Source organism: Halichoerus grypus, chromosome 12, assembly GCF_964656455.1.
Source record: "Halichoerus grypus chromosome 12, mHalGry1.hap1.1, whole genome shotgun sequence".
NCBI lineage: Eukaryota > Metazoa > Chordata > Mammalia > Carnivora > Phocidae > Halichoerus > Halichoerus grypus.
This window is the reverse complement of record NC_135723.1, coordinates 80,862,717-80,878,827: the sequence shown is the minus strand read 5'-3', so window position 1 is coordinate 80,878,827 and position 16,111 is coordinate 80,862,717.

Sequence of the window (16,111 nt, the reverse complement as noted above, 5' to 3'; positions counted from 1 at the left end):
CTGGGCTCTCCTGATGAGACAGCAGGGTAATAGACTCATTAAGAAAAAGAACTACTAAATCTGACAGAATTTTTAAATAAATGAGGAATGATCTGATTGTTGATGTGGAAAAATCAATGAGCCTCACAATTCACACATTAGTGATATTTTTCACTAACAGATATTATAACATATTCTTTTTTTAAAGATTTTATTGATTTATGTGACAGAAGGAGTGAGCACAAGCAGGGGGAGTGGCAGGGAGAGGGAGAAGCAGGCTCTCTGCTGAGCAGGGAGCCGACAACACAGGGCCCATACCCAGGACCCTGGGATCATGACCTGAGCCGAAGGCAGACGCTCAACTGACTGCGCCACCCAGATGCCCCTATAACAGATAGTCTTGTTTGTGCTGTGAATTTTTATTGGCAGATGAATTATTCCATATAATTCCTTACAATAGCAATTCTCCAAGGAATTAGTCCACACCATCATCACCAGAATAGGATAATTTTCTCTATATATGTTTATTCCGATTAACTAAAAGTTCGTCATGAAGTAAAGAAGGGAGATAGTTTATATCTAAAAAATGAGATTTTAAGGGTTGACTACCATTCTCAGAAACCCTGCTCTTTTCTCTCATTTAGGGAATAGCTGAAGGGAAGAGCCCGTGAGGTTTTCTCCAGAAAAAACCTGCCAAGTCTAAGCTCTGTCCCTTTGTCTGCTGAATAAATATGTGCTAAGATGCTTGTAGCTTGCCATATCCTTTCACATTTTTTTATGTTCCTTGGCTGCTTGATTTTTCTCCACAACCACAGATATTCTTTATATAAATTTTCATTGACTGAAGTGATACCTATTCCTGGGCACAGTTGTGGACACACTACGGGGCTCACCGTTGTTGTCAAGGGTCCTAGGGCTGCTAGTGACTCCACAAATATAGTTTGCATTAAGCAGGAAGAATAGGAGAGGTAATGTCCATTTCCTTCATCTCTCAAGGGAGTTGATAGTAAGATTGCAGAGACCCTGATCTAGAATACTCTTTTCATGCTCCCATTATGCTTCCTGGTTCCTGACATTGGCAAGAAGCTCAGAGTTCAGGTTGAACAAAGTGACTTCACTGACCTCGATTCTGTAGCATTCATCTTAGGAGAGTGAAAAATAATTGAATTTTCCATGTAGAAGCATCTGAGCAAACTGCTCATGAGTTTGCTTTAAAAATGATAATACAGAACCCTCAGAGGCATATTGGGAAAAAATATTTTTAAAATCAGAAGTAGTTTCTACTTAGTCATACATGGTAGTAGCTTAGCATTTCACAATTAAATTCTTAGTGGGTTTTAACAAATTTTTATATTTATAAATGTACCTTCTTTTTAAAAAAAAACTGACATTTTTACTTGTAATGGCTATAGACCAAAGAGGACTGCTGTGTTTATAACTAACATACAATCAAGAGTTTGATTTTCATTCTATTTTATTAATTTTTTTAGAATTTTTAGAAATTTTTTAGAATTATTAACTTAGAAATATGACTAAATATATTAGTTTGCTAGGGTTGCCATAATAAAATACTACGTACTGGGTAGCTTAAAAAATTTTATTTTTTCACAGTTCTGGAAGCTAGATGGCTGAGATGACAGGTGGTTTCATCTGAGGTTTCTCTCTTTTGCTTACAGATGGTCCTCTGTGTGTACACATCCCTACTGTCTTGTTTTCTGTTGGAATTTCCTCTGCCTATAAGAACACCAGTCAGGTTGGATTACAGCCCATCCTAATGGCCTCATTTTAACTTAATCACCCCTTTAAAAAAGCCTATTTCCAAATATATTCACATTCCAAGGCACTTGGGGTAGGGCTTCAACATATGAATTTGGTGAGGAGGGCAAAATTTAGCCCATAACACTTTGTTTAAAAACTAGTAGAAGAATGGAAACAAAGAGAGGATGTCTGCATTGCATATTTCAGAAAGAATCTGCAAGGGACATTGAGTTGAGAGGCATTATTATTGGATAAAACTTCAATTCCTTATTTTTAATAGTGTAGAAGAAGGATATAATATAGTGAGAAAGACTCACCTGGATAATTTATTCCTGGAAGCAGAGAAGACAGAACTAAACAAGGAATCACCTAAAAAGCTACATTCTCAAGAAAACTAGAAGAAGAAGAAGAAGAAATCCACAGTAGTCTCTCCTCTTTGGATGGGAAAATTAAATACAAAACATAAAAATGAGCATAGTGAAATTCTAGCCCCTCTGAGAAATGGCTAGTATACTTCCCCAACAAAGGTCTCTAGTAATTAGCTTATCCAAGAATATGCAGCAGCCTCAAGGGTATTAACACCAAGATTACAAGTGCAGATCATATGATAAAAAGTAAAAAGGAACAGAAATGGCAAATAGCAGATAAAAATATTTACCTCCATAATTTTTATCTGGGGACAGATGAAGAAAATGTCTTTATTGAATAAGAGCAAAAAAATAGAAATGCTTGAGCATATAGGAAAGATTGCAGTAGAAGGAGGTAAAACATGAATGGGCCAAGCACAAGAAAATAAAAGTTTAAAACCATTAGAAAAGAGGAGATGAAACGGAGATGGACACAAAGGAGAATAGACACAACGGAACACAGCAAATGATCCAGAGGACAGAAATGAGAGAGGTGAATAAAAGAAAATAGTCATAACTATATTTTAAGAAAAGAATATTTCAAACAGTTGAAATCTGGGAAGGGAAATTAACCATATGTATCACCAATGTCCTTGTTTAAAAAAAAAAAACTAAAACCAATACCATAGAAAAAAGAAATATTTAAAATTATAATTCAACAAAATTTCCCTGACTTAAAGATTTGAATCTTCCTGTTGATACACCTATTCCTCGGGTAAATTTGACCAAGAATGGTGAAAGCAGAGATATTGCCCATTTAAATTTACTGCAGATAAATGAAAAACAAAAGTACTTTTAGGAATTATAGCAAACAATCATGTCAGTTATAAAGGCATAATGGGGGAAAAATTAGGCTGACCCCAGACATCCTCAAGACACAATTACTAATGCTGGGCATAGAGCCTGCTTAAGATTCTTGGTCTGCCCCTTCCCCCCCACTCCCTCCACCCCACTCTCTTTCTCTCTAAAAAAAAAAAAGTCCTCTTTGATACTTATAAAATCATAACTATAAAGATGTTTTTGAAAATAAAAATAAAAAAGATGTTTTTGATAGACATAGTTTTGACAATGGGAAATATAATATGTCATTAAGAATAAAATACTAAATGCCAAATGTTTGATACTTTGACTTTTAAACTAGGTAACAGGCACTTGGCTAATAAGATGTCCTTTGATTTAAAAAAACAAAAAACAAAAAACTACATTTAAAAAATTCCCATAGTCACCTGTTAAACTTTTGAATTTACCTACCTTGATACTTCCTCCTTTCTCAATTTATTCTCCACTAAACTCCACTAGATTTGACAATTTTATTTCCCTATTCCATACAGACTGTGAGCCCTTTAAAGCAGAAAATTTAAGAAACAAAACAGAGGATTATAGGGGAAGGAAGGGAAAAATAAGACAAAAGCAGAGAAGGAGACAAACCATAAGAGGCTTAACTATAGGAAACACACCTAGGGTTGCTGGAGGGGATGGAGGTGGAGGGATGGGGTAATTGGGTGATGGGCATTAAGGAGGGCACATGATGTAATGAGCCCTGCGTGTTCTATGTAACTGATGAATTATTGAACTCTACCTCTGAAACTAAGGATACACTATCTGTTAATTAATTGAATTTAAATAAGATAAAAAAACAGAAAACTTATTAATTTCTATACAACTGTCCAGCAGGAGAGTTCGTACACTTTAGACATTACATAAATGTTAAATGAGTAAACGGAAAATTAAATTCTAAAGCTCAAAAGAACAAATACACAGTTCAGTTTAGTGATAAGAAATTGAATAAAGGAGGTAAAACCTACATTTTAAAATTGATGAAGTTTATGAAAGGTAAACGACAGGTTCGTAATAATTATAATAACTACCAATATGGAGCGTTTACTCGATGTCAGGCAGTGTTTCAAACAAATGACATATGATTGCTCACTTATTTGTCTCTACAACTGAGTGACATAGGTGCAAGCTATAAGTATTAGATCCAGTTTTTAGATGAAGAAGATGCAGCAACGGGGAATTTTTTTTATTATTATGTTAATCACCATACATTACATCATTAGATTTTGATGTAGTGTTCCATGACTCATTGTTTGCGTATAACACCCAGTGCTCCATGCAGTACGTGCCCTCCTTAATACCCATCACCAGGCTAACCCCTCCCCTCACCCCCTCCCATCTAGAACCCTCAGTTTGTTTCTCAGAGTCCATAGTCTCTCGTGGTTCGTCTCCCCCTCTGATTTCCCCCCCTTCATTCTTCCCTTCCTGCTATCTTCTTCTTCTTCTTTTTTTTTTTTTAACATATAATGTATTATTTGTTTCAGAGGTACAGGTCATGTGCTATGGTGAGTGCTATGAATTGTGTAAGACAGTTGAATCACAGGCAAGGGGGAATTTAAAGATTTACCTAAGGTCACCAGATTGTGGCTATGGAGCTGGGGTTTGCACCCAAGCAATCTGGCTCTAGCATCTGGAGTGTTAAAATTCTTAGAAAACATTCTAGACTGTGGGGCAAAGGAATAAGTTACTATGCAAAGACACAGAAGCCTAGGTGTGTAAGGAGAGTTTAGCAGATTCCAGAGGCATTTTCTGAGTGTTTACTTGATGAGACACACAGTTCTGTCTACTGGGTAATACATGTAGGATGCGATAAAATACAAATTAGAAAGGCAAATTGGGACCGCAAGTTAGAAATTTTTAAAAACTAATAAAACGAGACATTTGAAAATGTGAGTAAAGTATCCAAATGCATTATGTAAAATTATACCTACACAGAAAATTTGCATCTGCCAAAAAATAAAAATCTCACAGAGATTGAAAGTAATTTAATATTTTGAAAATTTCTGAAAGAAGTAAAAAGAACAAAACTGTGTGAACAGATTGGGGCATCTGTTGAACTTTTAATTAAAGCTTTTAATTTTGAATTTTATGAACATGTTTTTTCCTCAATATTTTCTCACTATTCATATGTTTGTACATCTGTTTGTTATCTGCTTTTAACACCATACATGACACAAATACTGAATTGAATTACAGAAGCAGATCACATATAATACATTTATAAATGTCATTTATACCAAATGTTAGAGAAAATGAAGTAAAAGAATGGTTGAGTAAATTATATGCCTTGCATCTTTATATTTGGCTTGAATGCAGCATTAATAAAGATGGGAAACGAGTTCAGGTTAAGTGGCAAGTTAACTATCTTAGGTCATTTTTTATAGGGGTCTATGTTTTTAGAAACCTTTTTATCTGACATAAGTAAGCAATGGCTAAAACCAAAGGAAAGTAATTAACTAGGCTTACCTGTAAGTGGAATTTTTTTTTTTTGCAACTTCAATTTTGTATTTAAAATAACATTCACTCAGTCCACAATCATTTATGGAACATTAATTATCATCAGACACCTGTTTCTGGGTTCTGGTCCCAGTTCTGATATTTACCAGCATCCATGACATTACTGGTTAATTGAGTAAGTAACTTAAATCTTCTGGGCTTTGGCACAATTTTATGTAATATGAGCATATATTACACATTCTTTCTACATTGAGATGATCCCATGCCTTCAATTATCTGCTTGAAGAGGATGGATGAGATTTTCCGAGTAATAGTAATACTGTCATAACAAATTTAAGACCTTTTCAGTTGGGTATTTACTGGGCTGATATTGTCACCTGTCCAGCTTGAAGTGAAAGTGTAATAGTTCTGTACTTTAATACCCTAACCAATGAATTTACAAACATAAATTTATAAAGCTCTTTATATAGATGACACTTTGTTCTTTAAAATATGGCCAAGATAAGCTGGCACTATTATCAACCTGATATCTAAAAACAATTCTTATAAACTCTTAAAACTTTGATATTTGCTGGGAAAAGTGTGGCTATTCCACCATGTGTGCACTAACTCTGTTAGAGGGGTCTCTCATTAGTGACTTCTCATTTACCAAATGGTTCCCTGCAAACTATTTACTTCAGCTGCATTTTGATAACTGACAGTAGTCCCACCAGGGAAATGTAAAATCAATGCTATGTGAAGGTAAGAGTGATGCAATATAAAAATTGGCACGGCAAGGACCTTGTCAATCTGACCCTGCCAGGCCAGACATACGACTGGCTAGTGCTGGGAGAAGATTAAGCAGCCAGGACAGGGAGGCAAGCGCTGGTAGATAATACAATCCGCATGTTACGCTTCTTTCTTTAAATTATGCACCAATCTGCGACAACTGCTGCTTGGGATGGTGAGTTTAACTCACAGTGACTGTAAAATGGAAATTGCCTGTAAGTCCCTCCTAGAAGTAGCAATAAAGTTACATTCAGCCTAAGATATCAGAGGAAAAATTGCCGTCACCAGTAATAAATTTATAGTTATCTTTGCCATTGTAGATAAATTCATGTTTTTGACTTTGTGACCATTGAAACATAAAAATTAAACCTTTTAACCAGGGTCAGGTCTTTTGTACTAAATAGTGAAAGCCAGTAATGATTGCTATCAGGAAACTATTTCTAACCATCATTTCTTGGGGGAAGAAACAATTTTTAAACATGTCTGGAGTTTTATTTACAGTTAATTGGGTACTCCATAGTAAAGACATCATGAATTGATTTATGAAAAGAGCTTCTCGAGAAGGCCCATGGCTCTGTGCCTTTAGTCTGAGTATACTTTGTTTTTATTATTGTTGCTAATGCATTAGATGAGGACACTTTTGTTGATAATAAGCTTAAAAGACATTTACTTTATGTTGCTTACATGTTCTTAGAGGATGTTGGAACAGAATTCTGCTGAATGGCTTGGCTGCAAATCAAATACAGCATCAAATGCTTCCTTTAGACTACTCGGGGAATTTAGTAGAGTAATAAATATAACTGAGCTTAAGTCTCAGTTGAAAGCCAAAGAATACTATCTTTTTTATATCCTATAAGTTAATATTAATTGGTTTTGCTAAGACAAATGAAATAGACATCTGAGATGATTATTTAGATAGTGTATATATATTTTTTCCTCTTCCGTTAAATAGGGGTTTCTAGTTAAAATTGGGAGGGATTAGAAAGATTATTTGAAGTTTTTTTTTCCAGATAAATGTCAAAAGAAAATAAGGAACACCTGTAAGAATGCCTCAACAACTGGGTAATAACCAGGAGTAAACAAAATGAAGGCTATGTATGTCCAAATTTTAATTTGGGGTATAACTTTTAAAAGCCTTCAGATCTTCTTAAGCATATTGAAATTGGCCTTTGAATCTTAAAGCATTTCAGTCTTCCAGAGGGGAAAATATGAAAATAGGAAAGGATAGCAGGGCACATGTTTAGTGATGAAAATTTTGTGATGCTGGGAGAATTGAAAAGAACATATAGAGGCTTGGGACATAGGTGTAGAGAAAATCCTTAGCTTTCATACAATCCACACTTCATTCCTTAAGAAATGATTTCCTTGATTAGCTGTTTTATATCATATTTGCACTAATGACTCTGCTATTATACATTGACACCAGCTGCCTATGATTGAGTTATAGAAGCATCTCTTTTATCTCTACAATAGGGCATGAACAAAATGTTTGCTTATTTTAGTGTACTTTGCCCATTTTGCTTTATATTTAAAAATATATAGAGACACCTGGGTGGCTCAGTCGGTTAAGCATCTGCCTTCGGCTCAGGTCATGATCTCAGGGTCCTGGGATCAAGCCCTGCATTGGGCTCCCTGCTCTGTAGGGAGCCTGCTTCTCCCTCTCTCTCTGCCCCTCCCCACCACTCATTTTTCTCTCTCTCTTTCTCAAATAAATACAGTCTTTAAAAAAAAAATAGAATGGAGGGAAATGGAAATTCTAATGCATATAGGTATCAACCAATTCTCAGTTTTCAAATTTAGATATAGACCATTTTACCATGTGTTCAAATGCAAAGAGAAATAAAATTTAAGGCTTTATATAACATCTTGGGACTATGTAGCTGAGATTTTTACTTAAGAAGTGAGGTATAATTGGAAATTCCTATTTTTAGATCTCAGAGGATGGACTTTCCGACCCCACAAAACAACAACAAAGGTAAGAAAATCAAACCAGACCAAAAGAAAACACACAAGATTATTTTCCAATGTTTACATGTTCGTTTTATTTTAGAGCACTTAATATATTAATGAGAAGAATTTATATAAATGAAATTACTTAGGATTTAAAAAATTCAGGTAAAGGAAAGGGAATTCTTTGCAACTTGAGGAATTTTTTTTTAAAATGAAACCATAGTATTGTTTAAATGACTTAGGATCATATACTTAATATGTTAACACGCTGTATTACATACAAGAAAGAATGGAAAGTCTATCCATTTTTATTTTTATTTTTTTAAAGATCTTATTTATTTATTTGACAGGGAGAGATACAGCGAGAGAGGGAACACAAGCAGGGGGAGTGGGAAGGCAGACGCTTAACTGACTGAGCCACCCAGGCGCCCCAAGTCTATCCATTTTTAAAGAAAAACTGTTATGTTGAGATGAGAATACGGCTTTAACATAAGCATACTGCAAAAAGGAGAGTCTGGAGGAAATGGGCAGGTGGAACACAGGCCTTCCTACAGAGAAAGTAGCTGTGGAACCATGCAAAGAGTGAACTGGTAACATAAATGTATTAGTTTTCTGTGGACCAAATTGCCACAACCTAGTGGCTTAAAACAACAACAACAAAATATTTTCTCATGGTTTTGGAGGCTAAAAGTCCCAAATTGTTATCCTGGGGCTGACATCAAGGTGTCCTCGGGGCTGCACTCTATCCAGAGACTCTAGGGGAGAATCTATTCCTTGCGTCATCTGCTTCCGGGTCTGCGGGCATTCAGGCGTGTGCAGCCCCTTCACTCCAATCTTTAGAGCCAGCATCTTCCATCTTTCTGCTCCATCTTTTATTTTTAAAACTTTATTTATTTGAGAGAGAGAGAGAGCGCGCACAAGAGAACATTTACATGTTCCAGGAATTAAGACAATTTCTTGGAGCAGTCATAATTTTGCGTACCACAATAACTCAACTCCAACAGATTCTGGTCCCTGAAGTTTCTGGTCATCATGATGTAGGAGATGATCACAAATCCCTGGAGCTATGTAAGGAGAGATAAATGGATAAATGGTGATATAGTCTGAGGAAGACAACCCAAGAATAGCAACTTATGTCTAAAATATGTTTTTAATTGAAATGACCAGCTCTTTCTATATATTACAGGAACATGAAATAAATGCAGAGGACACTTGGGGGTGGAGCAAGATGGTGGAGGAGTAGGAGACCTGGATTTCGTCTCCTCTCAGGAATTCAGCTGGATAGGGATCAAACCATTCTGAACACCTACAAACTCAACAGGAGATCGAAGAAAAGAATAGCAACAACTCTCTGAACAGAAAAGCGACCACTTTCTGGAAGATAGGACGTGCGGAGAAGTGAATCCGAGGCAATATTCGGGAGGATAGACGGCGGGGGAGGGGCCTCCGTCGGCCGCTTCTGGCCAGTGATAGAGCCGCGGAGCACAAAATCGGAACTTGTAGAAGTTGGCTCCGCTGAGGGACGTCACTCCAGTGGCTAAGCGGGGGATGGAACCCTCGTGGGACAGTGTGGTCTCAGGACCCTCAGGGTCACAGAAAGACCGGGGGTGCCTGAGTGCAGCAGAGCTCCCAGGTATCGGAGCGGGGAAGCCGGCTGCAGAGACGGAGCCCAGGCACGGGCTCTCAGCTCGGGTTGCCATAAACTGTGATCCGTGTCACAGTCGGGCCACTGCTCCTCCAGCAGGGACCCAACAAGCGGCAGATTCGGGGAGACTCACCTTCTTCCCCCGGGAAGAGCGGCGCGGGAGCGCACCACAGGGATCTGCTGGGTTTGGAGACTCCACCCGGGGTCGGGTGCCAGAGATAGAAACGCGCGGTCACAGGCCGGGTGAGCACGGAGTGTGGCCGGAGACCGGGGAGACGGGAGTGACTGACTGCTTTTCTCTGGGGGCTCGCTGAGGAGCGGGACCCCGAGTTCTCGGCTCCTCCGGGGCGGAGACTGGGAGGCCGCCATTTTCACTCTCCGCCTCCAAAGCTGTACGGAAAGCTTGCAGGGAACAAAAGCTCCCGAGAGCAAACCCGAGCAGATTACTTAGCCCGGACCGGGCAAGGGCGGGGCAATTCCGCCTCCGGCAAAGACATTTGGGAACCACGGCAACAGGCCCCTCCCCCAGAAGATCAGCGAGAACAGCCAGCCAAGACCAAGTTTACCGATCAATGAGAACGGCAGAACTCCAGCACTAGGGGAATACTGCACATAGAATTCATGGCTTTTTTACCATGATTCTTTTGTCTTTCAAAGTTAATTTTTTTTTAACTCTTTTTTCTTTTTTTTTGAATTTTTCTTTTTCCCTTTTTCAACCAACATCTTATCAATCCCTTTTTTAAAAAACATTTTTATTTTTCATTTTTAGAGTCATATTCTATCCCTTCATAGTAGTTACCCGTATTTTTGGCATATATATATAAGTTGTTCTCTCTTTAAAATTTTGCGACAGTTTCTTCTAACAGATCAAAATATACCCTAAATCTCTAGTGTATGGTTTTTTTCTACTCCCCTGCCTGATCACATTCTCTCCCTTTTTTTTTTTAAATCCTCTTTCTTTTTTCAAACAACTTCTTATCAATTCCTTTTATAAAATTTTTTATAATTTCCATCTCTACAGTCATATTCCATCCCTTCATCATATCAACCCTTATTTTTGTACATATATAAGTTTTTCTTTCTTTAAAATTTTGGGAGGCACTTTCTTCTAACAGACCAAAATACACCCAAAATCTAGTGTGTGGCACTGATCTATATACCAGCCTGATCATATTTGATCACATTCTGTTTTTGTTTTGTTTTGTTTTGTTCTGTTTTGGTTTGTTTCTATCTTTATCTTTTTCTTTTTTTTTCTTTTTTCTCTCTTTTCCTTTCTTTTCCCACTGCTTCAGGTCTTTCCTGATTTGTTTAGAGTATATTTTCTGGGGACGTTGTTACCCTGCTAGCATTTTGTTCTCTCATTAATCTATTCTCCTCTGCACAAAATGACAAGACGGAAAAAATCACCTCAACAAAAAGAACAAGAGGTAGTACCGACTGCCAGGGACCTACTCAATATGGACATTAGTACGATGTCAGATCTAGAGTTCAGAATCATCACTTTAAAGATATTAGTTGGGCTTGAAAAAAGCATGGAAGTTATTAGAGAAACCCTTTCTGGGGAAGTAAAAGAACTAAAATCTAACCAAGTAGAAATCAAAAAGGCTATTAATGAGGTGCAATCAAATATGGGGGCACTAACTGCTAGGATAAATGAGGCAGAAGAAAGAATCAGTGAGATAGAAGACCAAATGATGGAAAATAAAGAAGCTGAGAAAAAGAGAGATAAACAACTACTGGATCACGAGGGCAGAATTCGAGAGATAAGTGATACCATAAGATGAAACAATATTAGAATAATTGGGATCCCAGAAGAAGAAGAAAGAGAGAGAGGGGCAGAAGGTATAATGGAGCAAATTATAGCAGAGAACTTCCCTAATTTGGGGAAGGAAACAGGCATCAAAATCCAGGAGGCACAGAGAACCCCCCTCAAAATCAATAAAAATAGGTCAACACCCCGACATCTAATAGTAAAACTTATGAGTGTCAGAGACAAAGAGAAAATCCTGAAAGCAGCTCGGGAGAAGAGATATGTAACCTACAATGGTAGAAACATTAGATAGGCAACAGACCTATTCACAGAGACCTGGCAGGCCAGAAAGGACTGGCAGGATATATTCAGAGCACTCAATGAGAAAAATATGCAGCCAAGAATACTATATCCAGCTAGGCTGTCATTGAAAATTGAAGGAGTGATAAACGCTTCCAGGACAAACAAAAATTAAAGGAATTTGCAAACACGAAACCAGCCCTACAAGAAATCTTGAAAGGGGTCCTCTAAGCAAAGAGAGAGCCTAAAAGCAACATCGACCAGAAAGGAACACAGACAATATACAGTAACAGTCACCTTACAGGCAATACAATGGCACTAAATTCCTATCTTTCAATAGTTACCGTGAATGTAAATGGGCTAAATGCCCCAATCAAAAGACACAGGCTATCAGATTGGATAAAAAAACAAGACCCATCGATATGCTGTCTGCAAGAGACTCATTTTAGAACCAAAGACACCTCCAGATTGAAAGTGAGGGGGTAGAAAGCCATTTACCATGCTAATGGACACCAAAAGAAAGCTGGGGTGGCAATCCTTATATCAGACAAATTAGATTTTAAACCAAAGACTGTAATAAGAGATGAGGAAGGACACTATATCCTACTTAAAGGGTCTACCCAACAAGAAGATCTAACAATTGTAAATATCTATGCCCCTAACATGGGAGCAGCCAATTATATAAGGCAATTAATAACAAAAGCAAAGAAACACATCAACAACAATACAATAATAGTGGGGGACTTTAACACCCCCCTCACTGAAATGGACAGATCGTCTAAGCAAAAGATCAACAAGGAAATAAAGACTTTAAATGACACACTGGACCAAATGGACTTCACAGACATATTCAGAACATTCCATCCCAAAGCAACGGAATACACATTCTTCTCTAGTGCCCATGGAACATTCTCCAGAATAGATCACATCCTAGGTCATAAATCAGGTCTCAACTGGTACCAAAAGATTGGGACCATTCCCTGCCTATTTTCAGACCACAATGCTTTGAAACTAGAATGCAATCACAAGAGGAAAGTCGGAAAGAACTCAAATACATGGAGGCTAAAGAGCATCCTACTGAAGAATGAATGGGTCAACCAGGAAATTAAAGAAGAATTAAAAAAATTCATGGAAACCAATGAAAATGAAAACACAACTATTCAAAATCTTTGGGATGCAGCAAAGGCAGTCCTAAGAGGAAAGTATATAGCAATACAAGCCTTTCTCAAGAAACAAGAAAGGTCTCAAGTACACAACCTAACCCTACACCTAAAGGAGCTGGAGAAAGAACAGCAAATAAAGCCTAAACCCAGCAGGAGAAGAGAAATAATAAAGATCAGAGCAGAAATCAATGAAATAGAAACCAAAAGAACAGTAGAACAGATCAACGAGACTAGGAGCTGGTTCTTTGAAAGAATTAACAAGATTGATAAACCCCTGGCCAGACTTATCAAAAAGAAAAGAGAAATGACCCAAATCAACAAAATCATGAATGAAAGAGGAGAGATCAAACCAACACCAAAGAAATACAAACAATTGTAAGAACATATGAGCAACTCTATGGCAGCAAATTAGATAACCTGGAAGAAATGGATGCATTCCTAGAGATGTATCAACTACCAAAACTGAACCAGGAAGAAAGAGAAAACCTGAACAGACCTATAACCACTAAGGAAATTGAAGCAGGCATCAAAAATCTCCCAACAAACAAGAGCCCAGGGCCAGGTGGCTTCCCAGGGGAATTCTACCAAACATTTCAAGAAGAATTAATACCTATTCTTCTGAAACAGTTCCAAAAAATAGAAATGGAAGGAAAACTTCCAAATTCATTTTATGAGGCCAGCATTACCTTGATCCCAAAACCAGACACAGACCCCATCAAAAAGGAGAATTATAGACCAATATCCCTGATGAACATGGATGCAAAAATTCTCACCAAAATACTAGCCAATAGGATCCAACAGTACATTAAAAGGATTATTCACCACGACCAAGTGGGATTTATCCCTGGGCTGCAAGGTTGGTTCAACATCCGCAAATCAATCAATGTGATACAATACATTAACAAAAGAAAGAACAAGAATCATATGATCCTCTCAATAGATGCAGAAAAAGCATTTGACAAAGTACAGCATCCTTTCTTGATCAAAACTCTTCCGAGTATAGGCATAGATGGTACATACCTCAATATCATAAAAGCCATCTATGAAAAACCTACAGCGAATATCATTCTCAATGGGGAAAAACTGAGAGCTTTCCCCCTAAGGTCAGGAACGCGGCAGGGATGTCCACTATCACCACTGCTATTCAACATAGTATTGGAAGTCCTAGCCACAGCAATCAGACAACAAAAAGAAATAAAAGGCATCCAAATCAGCAAAGAAGAAGTCAAACTCTCACTCTTTGCAGATGATATGATACTTTATGTGGAAAATCCCAAAGACTCCACCCCAAAACTGCTAGAACTCCTACAGGAGTTCAGTAAAGTGGCAGGATATAAAATCAATGCACAGAAGTCAGTGGCATTCCTACACACCAACAACAAGACAGAAGAAAGAGCAATTAAGGAGTTGATCCCATTTATAATTGCACCCAAAACCATAAGATACCTAGGCATAAATCTAACCAAAGAGGCAAAGGATCTGTACTCAGAAAACTATAAAATACTCATGAAAGAAATTGAGGAAGACACAAAGAAATGGAAAAACGTTCCATGCTCATGGATTGGAAGAACAAATATTGTGAAGATGTCAATGCTACCTAGAGCAATCTACACATTCAATGCAATCCCCATCAAAATACCATCCACTTTTTTCAAAGAAATGGAACAAATAATCCTAAAATTTGTATGGAACCAGAAAAGACCCCGCATAGCCAGAGTAATGTTGAAAAAGAAAAGCAAAGCTGGCGGCATCACAATTCCGGACTTCCAGCTCTATTACAAAGCTGTCATCATCAAGACAGTATGGTACTGGCACAAAAACAGGCACATAGATCAATGGAACAGAATAGAGAGCCCAGAAATGGACCCTCAACTCTATGGTCAACTAATCTTTGACAAAGTAGGAAAGAATGTCCAATGGAAAAAAGTCTCTTCAACAAATGGTGTTGAGAAAATTGGATAGCCACATGCAGAAGAATGAAACTGGACCATTTCCTTACACCACACACAAAAATAGACTCCAAATGGTTGAAAGCCTCAATGTGAGACATGAGTCCATCAGAATCCTAAAGGAGAACACAGGCAGCAACCTCTTCGACCTCAGCCGCAGCAACTGCTTCCTAGAAACATCACCAAAGGCAAGGGAAGCAAGGGCAAAAATGAACTATTGGGACTTCATCAAGATAAAAAGCTTTTGCACAGCAAAAGAAACAGTCAACAAAACCAAAAGACAACCAACAGAATGGGAGAAGATATTTGCAAATGACATATCAGATAAAGGGCTAGTATCCAAAATCTATAAAGAACTCATCAAACTCAACACCCAAAGAACAAAGAATCCAATCAAGAAATGGGCAGAAGACATGAACAGACATTTTTCCAAAGAAGACATCCAAATGGCCAACAGACACATGAAAAAGTGCTCAATATCGCTCGGCATCAGGGAAATCCAAATCAAAACCTCAATGAGATACCACCTCACACCAGTCAGAATGGCTAAAATTAACAAGTCAGCAAATGACAGATGTTGGCGGGGATGCGGAGAAAGGGGAACCCTCCTACACTGTTGGTGGGAATGCAAGCTGGTGCAGCCACTCTGGAAAACAGTATGGAGGTTCCTCAAAAAGTTGAAAATAGAGCTACCATATGACCCAGCAATTGCACTACTGGGTATTTACCCCAAAGATACAAAAGTAGGGATCCAAAAGGGTACGTGCACCCCGATGTTTATAGCAGCAATGTCCACAATAGCCAAACTGTGGAAAGAGCCAAGATGTCCATCGACAGGTGAATGGATAAAGAAGAGGTGGTATATATATACAATGGAATATTATGCAGCCATCAAAAGGAATGAGATCTTGCCATTTGCAACGACGTGGATGTAACTGGAGGGTATTATGCTGAGCAAAATAAGTCAAACAGAGAAAGACATGTGTCATATGACCTCACTGATATGAGGAATTCTTAATCTCAGGAAACAAACTGAGGGTTGCTGGAGTGGGGGGTGGGGTGGGAGGGATGGGGTGACTGGGTGATAGACACTGGGGAGGGTATGTGCTCTGGTAAGCGCTGTGAATTGTGCAAGACTGTTGAATCTC